General features: G+C 38.1%; 1 protein-coding gene across 2 annotated transcripts in view; it reads right to left on the reverse strand.

Annotated features, from left to right (window-relative positions):
- The window catches only part of MAN1A2 (mannosidase alpha class 1A member 2), a 186,742-nt gene that overhangs the window by 148,097 nt on the left and 20,779 nt on the right, over positions 1-17,866 (reverse strand). The window lies entirely within an intron of this gene.

A 17,866-nucleotide genomic window follows, 5' to 3' on the forward strand; every position in this document is an offset into this window, starting at 1 on the left:
TCTTCCGCTGGGAGCCTGCTTCTTCCTCTCCCACTCCCCCTGCTTGTGTTCCCTCTCTCGATGGCTGTCTCTATCTCTGTCAAATAAATAAATAAAATCTTTAAAAAAAAAAATACAGATTCCAATTCAGTAGGTCTGTATGAAACCCATGACTGTGTATTATTAAGAGCTCCTCTGATGAATTCTGGTATGCACACAGGTTTGGACACTACTACCAGAGTGGACACCTATAGGGTTTTCTACCCTGGCCTACTTTTGTGAGAGCTCAGTCTTCTCTCCACTTCTACCGTATCCATGTGAATGAATACAAGAGTGGTAGTTACTATTTTCCAAATCAGTCAATGATGACTACTCTAAGTATCTAACTCAGTAGTTACCAGAGTCTCCTCTCCAGAAATTTAATTCAAACTCTGCAGACAGCTGGACCTACAACATTGCTGGTGGGAATAGAAAATGGTACAGCCACTCTGGAAAAGGTCAGCAGTTTCTTAAGAAATTAAACATGCAAGTATCACAAAATTCAGCAACTGCACTGAACATTTATTCTGGAAAAGTGAAGGCTTACATGTTCACACAAAAACCTATACATAAGCCCATCAGAAAAGGACAGGTACTGTATGATTCCGCTTACACGAGATAACTAAGGATAACCAAAATCATAGAAAGTAGGATGGTGGTTGCCAGAGGATGGGAAATGGGAAGTTATTGTTTAATGAGAAGAGTTTCAGTTTTGCAACATGAAGAATTCTGGAGATCGTTGCACAACATTATGATTGCATTTAATATCAATGCACTGTACACTTAAAAACAATTAGTGATAAATGTTATGTGTATTTTACCACAATTTCTTAAAAAATGAAGGGAAAATCCTATACAGAAATGTTTAGAACAACTTTACCCATAACAGGCAAAAACTGTAAACAACCCAAGTGTCCTTCAACAGGTAAATAAACAAACTACTGTTTATACTGTGGTATAGCCACACTACGGAATGCTACTCGCAATAAAAAAACTATTCACACACACTTGAATTTCAAAGGTATTACTATGTGAGTGAAAGAAGCCAATCTCAAAAGGTTACATTCCACATTATTCCTTTTACATGACATTCTCAGAAAGAAAAATATAAGGATGGTGAGTAGATCAGTGGTTGCCAGGAGTCATGGATGGGGGAGGGGTCAGCTATAAAGGAATAACACACAAAAGAGTTTTTTGGCAAGAAAGCATTGCTATGTAACCCAATTATAGTGATCACGGGAATAGGTACATGTGCTTAAAAATCACAGAACATCAAGAGAAAAATATCAATTTACAGTCTAATATTAAAAATAAAATGTTAAATGTTTAGAGAAAAAATTGGATTGCTAGCAGTAAGAAGGGGCTTATGAGGGAACCAGGAGAGAACACAACAGAGATGGTCAGGGCAAACACAGGGGCACTTGAGGGTAGGAAGAAAGAATCCATGGGGCCTCAAGACAGACTGGAGGTTGGAAGAATGCAGCAAAGAAAAGCCAAGGTTGGCCCCTGACTGAATTCATGAGCAATTCTGGTCTGATCTGTTCAGGAGACTCAGGCAAAAGAGGGTATCATCAGCCTTCCAGCCCCCCTCCTACTCCTCCGACAGAGAAACACTGTACCTTGCCAGAGATGATAATGCGTCTATGTCAACCAAGTCTTTCTCAAACGCCTCTGCAGCTAGGGGTGATCACATAACACCATTACAACCAAAGAGACAAAGGAGGGCTACTGGGAAATATTTTCCATTTGGGATTAAAAAATGGACAGAGCCATTTGAGAAAAGGGCCTGTTAGCTACGAAGACCAAACCTACCCAAACACCTACTCCTGTCTTCAGCTGCGGTTGTGATGCCTAAAGCTGTGACAGCCATTTTGCAGGCAAAAGGCCTGGAAATAAATGGCCAACATGGTTCAGGAAAGAAAAGAAAGATGTAAAGTGCTGCTGATATCATTAGGTTGCTACCAGGGCCTACAACTGCCAGTCCCCAGATTTCGCACTCTGTAGAGCTGAACCAGTTAGTGTTCTGTCACTTCCACCTAAGAATGTTCCCAACTCCCTCACTGAGCAAAAAATGCACACAGGAGTGAGGAAAGCAGATGGCCTGGGACTAAGTTCCAAAGAGTAACATTAAACAGGAATGACTGGTTCTTTCAAGGGCGGTTTCTGTCCTGATGATGAGTGGGAGAGTCTCCATAGGGAACTATGCTTTCCATTTCTAGCTCCAAGCACCACGTTACCACTGAATGGCCCATGGAAGCCCCTACCATGTTTGCAATGGCTCATCTGTGGCATCACTGTTGAAGTATCCTCACCCACCAGTGAACCTCCACAGTTGGGTATTACATGCCACTTTCTAGAGGGGAGAAATATGGGTGACAACACATTCTATGTCCCTCTCCAAAGCTTCACAATGCACATGGGTATTTTAAAGGCTCTGAGAAGTTCTGCAATAAAGGTGCCTAACATAATACTGCCCAACCTTTTTTAGTCACAGTGCTCCCTTTCTACACACACCCCTTGCAGCATGCCATGAAACACACTGTCATAGATGAATGTCCTCAAACCATGCCATCAACCAACTAAGCCTTTGATAGAACCACCACTTTTTTGCTGTGTGACATTAGACGTATGTCACCTCTCTGAGCTTCCTTTTCCCATCTGTGAAGAGAGTATCCCCACCAAGCTTGCAAGACTGTTGTGAGGAGTGGATGAGATGACACATGAGTCTAAGAGTACAGAAAAGTCCTTATTAACTCAAGTTTCCTTCCTTCCCTTACCACCTACCCTTTTCCTCATCACACACACACACACACACACACACACACACACACAGAATGCCATTTAATGATCTGGGATAACATCAGGGACCAATATCCAGGGACATCTTGCAACTTCTCAGCATCCCTGCACTGAATGACATAACAGCTTCTGGGCAAACCTGCAAGGATTTAGAGGGCACCAAATGCTCTTAAAATGTGGCCAGCCTCCCAAAGAACTAGCAGAGAGCTGTGCCCTCTCTTTTCCATCCCTGAGTCCTTTGCCCATATGCCCATAATGGCAGCTGGGGCCTTCAGGATTACCTTAGAAATAAAAGGCATAATGGGCATGAGTGCAGGGAAGCCTATTTTCATTTACTATTTTTTACTAATTAAATGCTAACATCAATTATTTCCCTAAAAGTAAGGAAGTATATTTGATAGCACATGTATACGTAAACAATTTTCAAATTACAAAATTTTTAAAAATAAAAAATTGAATCCTCTAAATTTTAGTACTCTATGCGAAAGCCCCCAGTCACTTTACCCCACTTTACTTATTGTTATGGCATCCAAAATTGTTCATCAGAACCTGTACTGTTGCAATATTGGGCAGTCTTTTTCAAAAATATTTTGAAAATCCAAAGATCTATAAATTTGCATTTGTCCCTCAAAAATAATTATTTGTTTAGCAGTTTAGTGAGTACAGTCACCATAGAATAACCACCATAAACTGGATTTCAAAAAAAGACCAGTCTAGTCCTCAAGAGGAACTTCAGAGTCCAAGGAATTGAGTTGGACCTCCCATTAACTGGGTACCAAGAAGAATCATTTTATAGTTTGAGGAGAAAAAGTACTTAAGGTAAAAGTACTTAATCCAAAAGTCAGGAGACAATTCTCTTTCCAGCTCTGCCCCGACTTACTCTGCAATCTTACACAAATCACTAAAAACCACAAGATCAGTACTTTCTCGTTAAATACATATTGATACTACCCCGCCTATACCACTTGGCTAGTGGTATCCAAAGGTAAGTAAAAGTACTTAGTAAGTTGTAATCCATTAATTATAGCAAACACCCTAATCTCTCTGATAGTTTCTTCTCTATAGATAACAAATTTTTATTTTCATTTTGGTCTCCTTTCAAGGGGCCCCTCAAATTTTTAGTGGCCAAATTTCTAGATTTTCAATTACACCAGCTGAATCCACTCTTTTTGGATGTTTATTTTCACCTAGTTGATCTTTTACTTATGTATTTTTAAGATTTTTTTAACTCTGATATCTTCAACAGATAATCAGGTTGAACATGCATTTGTGTATGTCTTCTTCAACTTTCCATCAGTGCCTTGTATCTTTCTGTGTAGTAAGGAATCTGGCCATGTCCAAAGAGAAGTCTGGCCTTTGTCCTCAACTTCTGGGAGGAAATCTGTCATATCTGACTAAAGTGTCCTTGTTTACAGTGAGTGCTGGCCACACCCAATCTTAGGGTCGTGCTGGCCACATCTGATAGTCCTAGAGTCAGGGCTGGCCACACTAGAAACACCAACAATATGACTTAGGGTCAGGGTTCTGGGTCAAAGAGTTTCACTGAGACTGAGTTCAATCATGTGGGCAATCAATTAATCAAGCCTACATAATAAAGCCTCAATAAAATTTCAGGACACCAAAACTTAAGCAAGCTTACCTGATTAGCAATATGTACTGGCACAATTTGATGAGGGGGCGGGGGGAGTAATGTCCTGACTTCACAAGGCTCCACATCTGGAACCTTCCTGGACTTTACCCAGTGTGCTTCCTCCTTTGGCTGACTGTAAACTCTATCTTTTCCCTGTAATCTACAATCCTTTCATGAGTGTAACAGCTTTCAGTAAGTTCTGTGAGTGCTAGCAAATTATCAAACCTGAGGGTGGTTGTGAGAGACCCCTGAAATTGCAGGTGGTGTCAGAAGTGAGGTGGTCTTGTGTAGAACTGGGACCTAAACTTTGAAGTTGGGCTAACCCTGGGCACCTTCCAAGGCTTCCAATAAAATCTAGCATTACATACACAGGTTCTCATGAGATGTGAAATTGCTTTTTTCAATTACATCTTAATGTGTAATATTTAACTCACTTTTTGATACCCTATAAATAATATAAGGTTTAGTTGTTTTGTTTTGTCTTGTTTTGTTTTTGTTTTGTCCTTCCATGCACCCTTGGTCCCTGAAAAGCAAAAGCAAATGACAACAATTGTGGCTTAAATCATATAAGACACTGGTTTAGTCAATGACTTAGATTATCTTATTTAATTCTCACACCAATTTATGAGGTACCCTCTACTAAGCATTGTTCTCCATCTTATTAGAAAAATACTAAGGCACAAAGAGAAAAATTAAGTAATTTTAGTTCAGGATCATAGAGCTAGTAAGTAGAGAGCCTAGACAGAAGCATATGCATTTTGACTTCTTAAACATTTACGCAAATAGCGCCTTTCATACAAAAGATGAATTGTATTTAAGAGTTTGTCTCTTAAAGTGCAGATACAAACACTATTTCTCAATCTTTCTTCCCTTCTTTCATCCTACAGCCCTCACTTTTTAGCTAACCACATGCTCCTGCTAAAAATAAAACTCTATTTCTCAGCCTCCCTTACTGAAACCGCCCTAATAGAATTTGTGTGATCACAAATAAGCTTTTATCTTGCTTAAGCCACTGTTGTTTTGTGACTTTTATGTTTGGTAAAATGACCTAATATTAACTGAACCACTCACTCTCCAACCTAAATATTCTTTTTCCCTTAGGCTTTCATTAGTATCTAAGGGCTGATTTGCCAGAAAGAAACTATCCAGGTGATAAATTTCCCTCTCCAATTAGGGAGTATTAAAATAAGTCATGTTTGGAAACATTCTGAAGGGCAAATACAATCCTCAATTACATAAGGATACATAAAATTACACTGAAATCTTGTTTGGCAAAGATTTAGGCAGATATACAAATACTCTCTCCCTCTCTACTCTTCATCTAACAAACATGAAGTCTCATCCATCCTTAAAAAAAAAATCAATAAAAACTTCCCTCAAAACTGCAGGTCTCCACCTTCGCTGGTGTCCCCCTTCCTCTTACCACCACACTTTTTCAAAAGCACTACACTTTCTACTTCTACTTTCCTTAACCTCACATCACTCTTCTACCATCACAGTTAAAAAACTGATAACCAAGTTTATCCATCCTTTGAAACCACCTCTTCCTCACACTTGCCTTTCCAACAAACTGCTGATTACTGGCTTTACCATGATTAATCGGCCCCAAAAATGTCTTATTCAACACCAATTGTATTTTCTCAACTATTATAACAAAAATACACACACACACACACACACACACACACACACAAGCGCACACGGTCAGCCTTTACCAGGTTACTAAGTACTCCAAATTTAAATTTCCAACAATATGTAAGACACTGCCATCGACTATTTGCCAAACTCCTCCAAACTGACATGTCCAAAACAGAACTGAATGATTACTAAGGAAAAGGGACAATCACAGGCTAAGTTCATTCACAAACACAGATTTTTTTTTTAATTAAAGTATCAGCAAAGTTAACCAGCAATAATAAAACACAGAAAAAAAAATACTCCATCATAACTAACTGGACTTAGTCCAGAAACAAGAATAGCTTAACATTAGAAAATTCTATCCATGTAACTTACCTATTATTAAAGAATAAAAATTATATAAATCACTCAGTAGAAACAGAAAAATAAAGTGATAAAATTCAACATCCATTCCTCATTTTAAAACCTTATAGCAAGGGGTGCCTGGCCGGCTCAATGGGTAGGGCCTACAACTCTTGCTCTTAGGGTTTTGAGTTCAAGTCCCACATTGGGCAGAGGAGATTACTTAAAAAATAAAATCTTTAAAAAAATAAAACCTTATACCAAAGGAGAAAAAGAGAACTTTTTCAACTGAATAAAAGATATCTTCCAAAACCTATAGCAAATAGCAATCTTAATAGTGAAACTTTAGAAGCATTCCCTTCAAAATGAGGGAAACAAATAAGAAAGCTCACCATCAAAACTTTATTTGATTGTACTGGATGTTCTAGCCAGCAAAGTAAAAGATGATGAACATATAAGAAAAAGTTCAAAGTCTTCTGTCATAGATAATATGATTTATACATAGGAAACCCAAAGAATCTACAAATTCTTAGAAATATGAGTGCAGCAAGGAAGGGAAGGAAACGAACAGACAGCAGGCACCCGATAAATGTCACTGCCTTTCTCCTTCCTACCCTTTGGGTCTCACCTTTCTAGACTCCAAGCACTCAAATTTCCTCTGATACATTATTTTCTCTTAAGGTAAAACCACTGTTTACATCAGCTTTCATTCACATCCATTATTTCATTGCTAAGATTTCCAGGCCCTGCTCTTCTGGTTTAGATTTAAGGAACATAAAAGCCCTAAAGACTTTGTCAGATAACTTTTCTAAAGCATTATAAGCGAATTTTAGTAAAGTGACTCTGACTAATCTCCAAATTCTAATAACCCTATGAGTTGACCATAAAACATGCTGAATGAATCAGAACTGCAATGCTATTTTCCAAAAGATAAATGACAATGACCTACCTATATGATGGCCTTTAATTTTTTTTTTAAGATTTTATTTATTTGAGACAGAGAGAGAGCACAAGTGGGGTGAGGGGCAGAGGGAGAGGGAGAAGCAGGCTCTCCCCTGAGCAGGGAGCCCCACGCCAGGCCGGATCCCAGGACCCTGAGATCATGATCTGAGCCGAAGGCAGCCACCCAACTGAATGAGCCACCCAGGCGCCCCATGATGGCCTTTTTCTTAATGACAAAGCTAAATATTAACCTTTCAAACATCCTCTATCTTAGTAACACTCCAAAGAAATTTGAGGATCCAGGAAAGCGCAACAAAAATCTGGGAAGTGGTTATGTAAATAGCTACTTATACACAATCATAGGCTAAGAATGGTTTTAGGAAACGACCATAAGACAGTCAGCAACACGTACAGATTATACTGGAATAACAATATTCTACAGTGCTCAGTGGCAAGTGCCTGAAAGAATTTAAGACTTTCCAAAAAGAAATGCCACTGCTTCCGGTCATGAAGGAAGAACTCCTTAAACTCAAGCTAAATAAAACAGTGATAATTATTTTCAGAGGGTTGTTCACAAATATAGTCTAAAATGACTCTTCATAGCAAATGAATGCACCCTACGTACACAGAATACACTGTCATACAAAAGACAAAGAACTTTCTGAATGTTACTGTTTTAAGCTAAACCGTGTACCTTCTGGTGTACAGATTTGTAGTTATGAACCATGAGAGACTGTAGACTCTGGGAAACAAACGGAGGGCTTCAGAGGGGAGGGGGGTGGGGGAATGGGATAGGCTGGTGATGGGTAGTAAGGAGGGCACGTATTGCATGGTGCACTGGGTGTTATATGCAAGTAATGAATCGTGGAAAACTGGGGGTGTACTATATGGTGACTAACATAATATAATAAAAAATATTATTTAAAAAAAAAGAACCAAAGAGCACAAATTCTAGCACATTTGGGTTCCCTATACCATAAGAGTGAATCCATTCTTTAAAAGAAATATGTTAAGGGGCGCCTGGGTGGCTCAGTCGTTAAGCGTCTGCCTTCAGCTCAGGGCATGATCCCAGGGTCCTGGGATTGAGCCCCGCATCGGGCTCCCTGCTCTGCTGGGAGCCTGCTTCTTCCTCTCCCACTCCCCCTGCTTGTGTTCCCTCTCTCGCTGGCTGTCTCACTCTGTCAAGTAAATAAATAAAATCTTAAAAAAATATGTATGTTAAAAGGAAAGCCCAACTATTCATCAATACAAGTAATTGGTCAGTCACCTGAAAAAATGAAAGAGATTCAAAGTGAAACAAAATTCACTGAGAAATCCAATGACCCTTAAGTTTCCATACCAAATCCACTTTGGTCATGTGGGTCCCAAATAATACCAAGTTCTTTCACACTCCCGTCTTAATAATGCAGCTCATGAACATCAACACAACTCACTGTCTCTATCTTAAATTTGGTCAGATATAGGTCAACCATATGGCTATCAAAAAAATGCGTTTACAACAGAGAACTGTTATAGATCAATCTAACTACATTTTAGGGAATTTTAGTTTCAAGTTAATGGTAATTTCAGGTTAAATCACTAGTTATCAGTCACTGAATTAATTTCAGCTTAACTCAGTGATAATCAAAAAACATCTACCAAATGTGAGGGGCACTGAGCTAGGTGCAGGGAATACAAAGAAAAATAAGATATTATTTGGGGCACCTGGGTGGCTCAGTCGTTAAGCGTCTGCCTTCCGCTCAGGGCGTGATCCCAGCGTTCTGGAATCGAGCCCTGCATCAGGCTCCTCCGCTGGGAGCCTGCTTCTTCCTCTCCCGCTCCCCCTGCTTGTGTTCCCCCTCTCACTGGCTCTCTCTGTCAAATAAACAAATAAAATTTTAAAAAAAGATATTATTTGCCCACAGGAGTTAACAATCCAATAAATATGCAACCAAAGCAAATACAAAATGAGTGGATCACAAAAAAGGAAGTAAATAACTGCAGGTGGTGTAACAGGGACTGTAGGTTAGACAGAAGTAAGATATCCACAGGAAAGGTATTCTCTAAACACACAAGTATGCCCTGAGAAGATTTACATAGGAAAATAGTTTAGAAATGCATGATCTTCAGGGCACCTGGGTGACGCAGTCGGTTAAGCATCCTGACTTCTGGTTTTGGTTCAGATCGCCAAATCTGCATCGTGGGATTGGGCCTGAGCCCCACATCAGGCTCTGCACTCAGAGGAGTCTGCTTGGGATTATCTCTCCCTTCCCCCTCTGCCCCTCCCCTTCCCTCTCTAAAATAAATAAAAATAAATCTTGGGGGAAAAAAAAAGAAATGCATGATCTTCAAACACAATTTAGAAGGAAAAACATGAGTTTGCCAGGCAGATCAAGAAAATAAGAGCATGCTAGGCATAGAAGGGATAGTATATAAAGCTATGGAAGAAGTGACACAACAGACCAGTTAGCCACTGAGTTGCTGTGGATGTTAACTGACAGCATATGTGGTGGGAGAGGGTCTGGTACAGCAGAGTAAAACAGACTGGACGTAACAAGGAAGCTGGAGAGGACAAAATCTGAATCATGAACAGAGCTTGCATTGCATCCTGATGAAAAAAGGAAGCCACTAAAGGACTTCTACTTGAAAATGACATGCCTATACTTAAGTTTTAAAAGAAAAAAACAAAAACAAAACACAATACCTCCTGAGGACTGACATGGGGGCAAGGGAGTTAGGAAGGAAGATGATACAGGAAATAGGAGGTCACCCAAACAAAAAAATGACACAGACCTAATAAAATACATCTAAAGTAGATATGGAGAAGCAGGACCAAATATCAAAGACCTTAGAAAGGCAAGACCAATAAATAAGTTTAAGTAAGTGATTATACATGAATGGGAAAAGGAGCTATATGATAGGTTTTTATCACTCAACTGCGTGGATAGAAAGAGGTAAGAATTAACTAAACAGAGAATAGAGAAAAGGCTGACTTGAAAAATACAGGGAAAGAGTGAGAAAGAATTGCGTAAGTATGATTTTAGACATGCTATGTTCAAAAAGTCAACCAAGTAAGCAGGTTAAGATCTCCAGGGCTGAAGACATGCATTTGGAAATCATCAGCCTACAGGAGGAGCTGATGCTCCCACCTGTTCATTTATATGGGTGAATTTTATGGTATGTAGAGTAAACCTCATAAAGATGTTTACTGAAAAACAGGAGAGGTTATGTGGATGTCAGATAGTAGTCTTCAGAGCAGGGATAAAGAGGGTTTTATAATAACAGGGGCAATACATCAATAGAATACAGCAAAAGAATAAACAATGTAAACATTACACATCTAATCAGAGGGTTTCAAAATATATGAAGCAAAACTGACAGAAATAAAAGGAAAAATAGACAAATCCACAGTATATTAGGCAAATTCAATACACTTCACTCAAAAACTCATAAAAGAAGAAGGAAAATCAGTAAGGACATAAAAGACGAACAACACACCATCAACCAACCTGACCTAAATGACATTTATAAAACACACTAGCCAACAACAGCAAAACACACATTGTATTCAAATGCAAACAGAACATTTACCAATACAGACCATTTTCTGGGCTGTAAAACAAGTCTCAATAAATTTAAAAGGATTCAAACCATAAAGAGTATGTTTTTTGCTATACTAGAATTAAAGTGGCAGTCAATAACATGAAGAGATCCAGATAACCTCCCAATATTTGAAAATTGAGTAATACATCTCTCAGTAATTAAGGGTCAAAAAAGAAAACAAAAGTGATACTAGGGGCACCTGGATGGCTCAGTTGGTTAAGCATCTGCCTTTGGCTTAGGTCATGATCCCAGAGTCCTAGGATCAAGTCCCACACTGGGCTCCCTGCTTAGCAGGGAGTCTGCTTCACCCTCTACTCCTCCCCCCCCCACACTTATGATCTCTCTCTCTCTCACTCTCAAGCTCTTGCTCTCTCTCTCATATAAATAAAATCTTTTTAAAAAAGATGCTAGATGACTACAGTGGTGGATGCATGTAAGTGTGCATATGTTAAACACCACTGAAGCGTACACTTCAAGTGGTTGAATTGTATGGTATGTGAATTCGATCTCAATAAAGCTAATTTTTTTTAAAAAATTAAATTAGAAAGTTGCTTGAACTAAATGGAAACATCAAAATTTGTAGGTGAAGCTCAAGGAATCCTTACAGAAAATTCACAGCACTAAATGCCAGCAGGAAGAAAAGAAGAAAGGTTACAGGGACAGCTCTAGCATAACCAATCCAACATAGAAAGATCTTATATGAAGGACCTCAGGTTCTAACTTAAAAGAAAAAGAGTAAATTAAACCTAAAGTTAGCAGAAGAAATGAAATAATAAAAGTGAAAAGAAATAAAAGAGAAAACTGAAGATTGAGCAAAACTAATGAAACAAAAAGCTCACACTGAGAGTTAAAAAAAAAAAAAAAAAAGATGGGGCGCCTGGGTGGCGCAGTCTTTAAGCATCTGCCTTCAGCTCAGGGCGTGATCCTGGCATTCTGGGATCGAGCCCCACATCAGGCTCCTCTGCTAGGAGCCTGCTTCTTCCTCTCCCACTCCCTCTGCTTGTGTTCCCTCTCTCACTGGCTGTCTCTCTGTGTCAAATAAATAAATAAAAGCTTTAAAAAAATAAAAATTAAAAAACAAGATAAATTTTTGACAACACTGATAAGAAGGGGAAAAAAGAAAGCCACAAATTATAATAACTGGAATGAAAACAGCAGCATAACTACAATACTACAAATATTATAAGTATATATAATATAGCAAAGACCATTTTTCACAAGGTTACACCAAAAATTCAACAATTTACATTTCTTTCTTAAAAAAAAAATACTCAAGTGGACTCAAGAGGACCTAGACTACTACCTGAATAGCCAATATCTATTTAAAAAGACAATGTGTATGTAAAACTTTCCACAGAGAACTCCAGTTCAGATGATTTCACTGGTAAACTCTACCAAGTATTTAGGGAAGAATACAATATCAGGAACTCAGGAAACTGAAGAGGGAATACTTCTCAACTCATTTCATAATGACAACATTACTTTGATACCAAACCGACAAAAAATAATAAATAACTACTCTCTGAACACAGAAAAGCATTTCTGTGATTTAAAAATATGCAATGACTGAATGGAGTTAAAATTCAAAATCAAACAATGCAAGTCACCATATTAACAGACTTCTAAGAAATGACTATATGATCATCTCAGTAGATACAGAAAGAGAATTGACAAAATCCAATTCCTATTCCTGATTTAAAAAAAAAAAAAACAAACAAAAAAAAAAAACCTCTCAGCAAACTAAGAATGTAAGGGAACTCCTAATCTAATAAAGGGCATCTACGAAAAACCTACAGCTAACATCATCCTTAATGGTGAAAGACAGAATGCTTCCTCCTGAAGATAAGGAAAAAGGGAAGGATGCCCACTCTCACTACTTCCATCCAAAAATGTATTAGAGATTCTAGCCAGTGCAAAAGGGCAAGAAAAAATAAACAACCAGTTCAGAAAGGAGGAAGTAAAACTGTATTTATTCACAGACAGGACTGTAGAAAATCTATAACCATATTTTGCAATTCTGCACCTTTCAGATTATATACATGGTAACCACCCCTCCTCTGAAATCTTCTCTATTCTGCCCTGATGAGTTCATATGCATTTGTAAAAATTCCACTCTCTATATTCAGCATTCTCTATATTCCCCACAACCCTTTTTTTTCCAGCTTTGAGATATAACTGACATAGAACATTGTATAAGTTTCAGGTGCATTAACACGTTGATATGATAGATGTATATATAGCAAAATGATAACCACCACAGCATCAGCTAACATCTCCATCGTGTCATATAATTATCATTTCTTATTTGTGATAAGAACATTTAAGATCTACTCTCTTAACAACTTTCAAGTATATAATATTGTTAACTATAATCACCATGCTTATATATTAGATCCCCAGAACTTGTTCATCTTATAATTGGAAGTTTGTACCCTTTGACCAACATCTCCCCATTTCCCCCACTCCCAGCACCTGACAACCACAATTGTAAGTCTCTGTTTCTATGACTTGGGCCTTTTTATATTCTACTTACAAGTGATACATTTGCCTTTCTCTGTCTGACTTACCTCACTAAGCGTATGGCAGTATGCCATCACAAATGAAAGTATGTCCTTCTTTCATATGAGAATAGTATTCCACTGTATGTATACATACGTCTTCTTTACCCATATATCCAAACTGACAAGCCCCTAAGTTGTTACCATATCTTTGGTTATCGTAATACTGTAGTGAACATGGGAGTGCCAATATCTTGTCGAGATCCTGTTTCCACTTCCTTTCAGAAGTGCAACTGCTGGATCTTATCATGGTAAGTCGTTTTAATTATGGTAGGTCGTTTTAATTTTTTGATGAACCTGCATAACATTTTCCATAGTGGTCATACCAATTTACATTCCCACCAATAGTGTACAAGGCTTCCCTTTTCCCTGCTATCCTCACCAACACTTGTTATCTCGTCTTTTTGATAATAAATATCTAGCACCTGAAGCGATATCTCATTGTGCTTTTGATTCGCATTGCCCTGAGGATTAGTGATGTTAAGCATCTTTTCTCGTCTTTTGGCCATTTGTAGGTCTTCTTTGGAAAAAACTATTCTGTTCCCCTGCCCATTTTTTAGTTGCGTTGTTTGCTTTTTTTCTACTGAGTTGTAGGAGTTCTTTATATAGTTTGGATATTACCTTATCGGCAATATGATTTCCAAATATTTTTGCCCGTCCCTTAGGTCACCTTTTCATTTTGGATTAATGTTTCTCTTGCCGTACAGCTTTTAGTTTGATGAAATCCAGGTGTTAATGTTTGTTTTTGTTATTTGTGCTTTTAGAGTCATCTCCAAAAAATCATTGACAACGACAAATATGTCAAGGATCTTTTCCCATTTTCCTCTACAAGTCTGACTGTTCAAAGTCTTACGGTTAAGACTACAGTCCACTTTGAGTTAATTTTACGAGTGGTATAAGTCCATTTTATAAGTGATATATGTGGTTATCAAGTTTTCCCAACACACCATTTATTGAAGAGACTATCCTTTCCCGTGGAATATTCTTGACTCCCTTGTCAAATATCATGAGGGTTTATTTCTCTTGATTCTGTTCCATTTGTCTATGTGTCTATTTTTTACGCTAGGACCATACTGTTTTGATTACTATAGCTCTATAGTATAGTCTGAAGTCAGTTAAGTGTGATGTCTCCAGCTCTGTTCTTCTTTCTCAGGACTGCTTTGGCTATTCAGGTCTTTTGTGATTCTCTATGAATTTTAGGATTGTTTTCTCTAATTCTGTGAAAAATGCCAGTGGAATTTTGACAGGGATTACACTGACTCTATAGATGGCCTGAGGTAGTATGGACATTTTAACAGTATTAATTCTTCCAATCCATGAGCAGGGGTATCTCCCCAATCTCTTTTATCAAAGTTCTGTAGTTTTCATTAACAGATCTTTCACCTCCTTGGTTAAATTTATTCCTCAGTATTTTATTCTTTTTGATGCTATTGTGAATGGGATTGCTTTACTTCTTTTTCAGATAGTTTATTAGTGTATAGAAACATAACTGATTTCTCCACGTTTATTTTATATCCTGCAACTTTACTGAATTTGCTGATTATTTCTAACAGTTTTTTATGGTGGAGTCTTTACGGGTTTTCTATACATAAGATCCCATCATCTGCAAAGACAATTATATTTCTTCCTTTCCAATTTGGATGACTTTTAGTTTGCCTGCTTGCCCTGGCTACAATTTCCAGTACTATGTTGAATAGGAGTGATGAGAGTGAGTGAACTCTTGCCTTATTCCTTATCTTAGAGGAAAAGCTTTCAATCGTTCACTGTTGAATATGATGATAGCTATGGGCTTACCATATATGGCTTTTATTATGCTGAGGTATGTTCCTTCTATACCCAATTTATTGCTAGTTTTTATCATGAAAGGATGTTGTATTTTGTCAAATGCTTTTTCTGCATCTATTGAGATGATCATCTGACTTTTATCTTTTATTCTATTAATGCAGTGTATCACATATATTGATTTGCATATTTGGGGCCATCTTCGCATCCCAGGAACAAATCCCACCTGATCATGGTATATGATACTTTTAATGTGAGGCTGAATTTGGTTTGCTAATACTTTATTGAGATTTCTGCAGCTTTTTCATCAGGGATAGTGGCCTGCAGTTTTCTATACTTGGAGTGCCCGTGTCTGGTTTTGAAATCAGGATAATGCTTGTCTAATTAAATGAGTTTGGAAGTACTCCCTTTTCTTCAATATTCTGAAGAGTTTGAGAAGGAATGGTATTAATTTTTCCTTAAATGTCTGCTAGAGTTCACAAAACCCTATGGTCCTGGGCTTTTCTTTTTTTTTTTTAATCACTGATTTAATTTCCTCTTTCTTCATGATTCAGACCTGATAAGGTGTATGTTTCCAGGATGTTACCAATCTCTTCTCGGTTATCCAATTTGTTGGCATTTATATGTTCTTATTACTCTTTTATCTTTTGTATATCTGCAGTATCAGTTGTGTCCTCTCTAATTTCTGATTTTATTTATTTGTGCCTTCTCTTTTGCTTAGCAGTATGGCTAAAGGCTTGTCCATTTTATCTTTTCAAAAACACAGCTCTTACGTTGGTTGATCTTTTCTAATGGTTTTCTGGTCTCCATTTCAATTCCTTTGCTCTGATCATTTTATTTCCTCTTTCTGCTAACTTTAGGCTTCATTTGTTTTTCTTTTTTCTTAGTTTCTTGAGATTTAAATTTAGCCTATTTATTTAAAAACTCTTTTTTCCTCTTAATATACAGGTTTATCACCATAAACTTACCTCTCAGAACTGCTTCTGCAGCATCCCATAAGTTTTAGTATGTTGTGTTTCCATTTTCATATGTTTCAAGATATTTTTGGATTTCCTTTTGGACTTCTTCAATCCACTGATTGATTGTTCAAGTGTTGCTGAATTTCAACATATTTATGAATTTTCCAGCTTCTGACCTGTAATTGACTCCTAATTTCAGACCACTGTTATTGAAAAAGATACCTGGTATGATTTCAATATTCTTAAATTTATTAAGACTTGGTTTGTGACTTACCATAGGATCTATCCTGGACAATGTTTTGTGTACATTTGAAATGGATATGTATTCTGCCCCCTTCTCCCTCTCTTCTTCTGTAAATAACTTGCAAATTGGTTCTTCTGGTAGTATCCCAAACACATAGGTTTTCTTCACTCTTTCTCATCTTTCTTCTTTATTTTCCTCTGCCTGTATAATTTCAAAGTTTCTGTCTTCTATGTCACAGAATCTTTCTTCTGCTTGGTCCACTCTGATACTGATTCTCTCTACTGCATTCTTCCTTTCTTCATGAAATTCTTCAGCTCCAGAATTTGGTTCTTCCTTATGATTTCTATCTCTTTAACTTCTCACTTTGCTCATGTACCGATTTTGTTCAATTTTGTTCTCTGTGTTTTCTCATAGCTCACTGACTTGCCTGAAAACAGCTATTCTGAATCTTTTATCCGTTATTCATAGATCTCCATGTCTCTGGGTTTAGTTAATGGAAGTCTATTGTGATCACTTGGTGGTGTCGTTTTTCCATGGTTCTTCATGTTCTTTGGGAGTTTTTCCATTGCTCTCTTTGCAGCTGAAGTATCAGTTACCTCCTCTAGTCTTTACCAACTGGTTTCTGGGGAGAAGAAATACCTTCCATCAGCCCTGTTAGAAATTCTAAGGCTTTCTCAGACTTTCTATGGATACACCTGCATACTTCTTGTTCCCATTTGTGGCAGAATTTTCTATTTTGCACGCCTTTTCTCAATCTTACAATATACCAGGTGGAGTGCCGACTGCCTCTTTTATTTTCCTAAGGGTGGCACTACCCCACAAGTTTGTGCTCTCTTCAGCAGTACAAAGACCTGGCTGCAGAGTGGGAGGATGTGCGAGTAAGACACAGGGGATGCTGAGGATGCCCATGGGCCAGGTAAGGGAATCTACAGGTAAGGCTTTTCCAGCAACTCAGGGGTGAGCTTCTTGGTGGGAGCCCATGAGGCAGTTAAGAGAATCTACATCCCTTGAATGTACAAGAGTCCTATCTGCTGCTATCCCAGTCTTTTCTCACATCTCAGCCAGGGAGCTCCCAATTTAGTATTCTAGATAGGATGAGAGAGAAATGCGCCTCTTTGGCAGCATCCAGCATAGCTGGGGAAACTGGATGTCCACTTACCCATTCTGCCTTTCCCCCATGGGAGAAATCATGGGCTGAGATGGGCTCTGGTCCGAAGCTGTACTAATTTGGGGGAGGGCTGATTCATGTAAGGCCAAGGTGTTCCTTTTACCCACTCCAATGAGTCCAAACTCATATTTTTTTGCTCCCACAGAATGCTGGAACTTCTCTTCTAGAAACCTGGATGCCCACCAAGGCTCTCTTATCCCTGGT

Source organism: Ursus maritimus, unplaced genomic scaffold, assembly GCF_017311325.1.
Source record: "Ursus maritimus isolate PB19 unplaced genomic scaffold, ASM1731132v1 scaffold_12, whole genome shotgun sequence".
Lineage (NCBI taxonomy): Eukaryota > Metazoa > Chordata > Mammalia > Carnivora > Ursidae > Ursus > Ursus maritimus.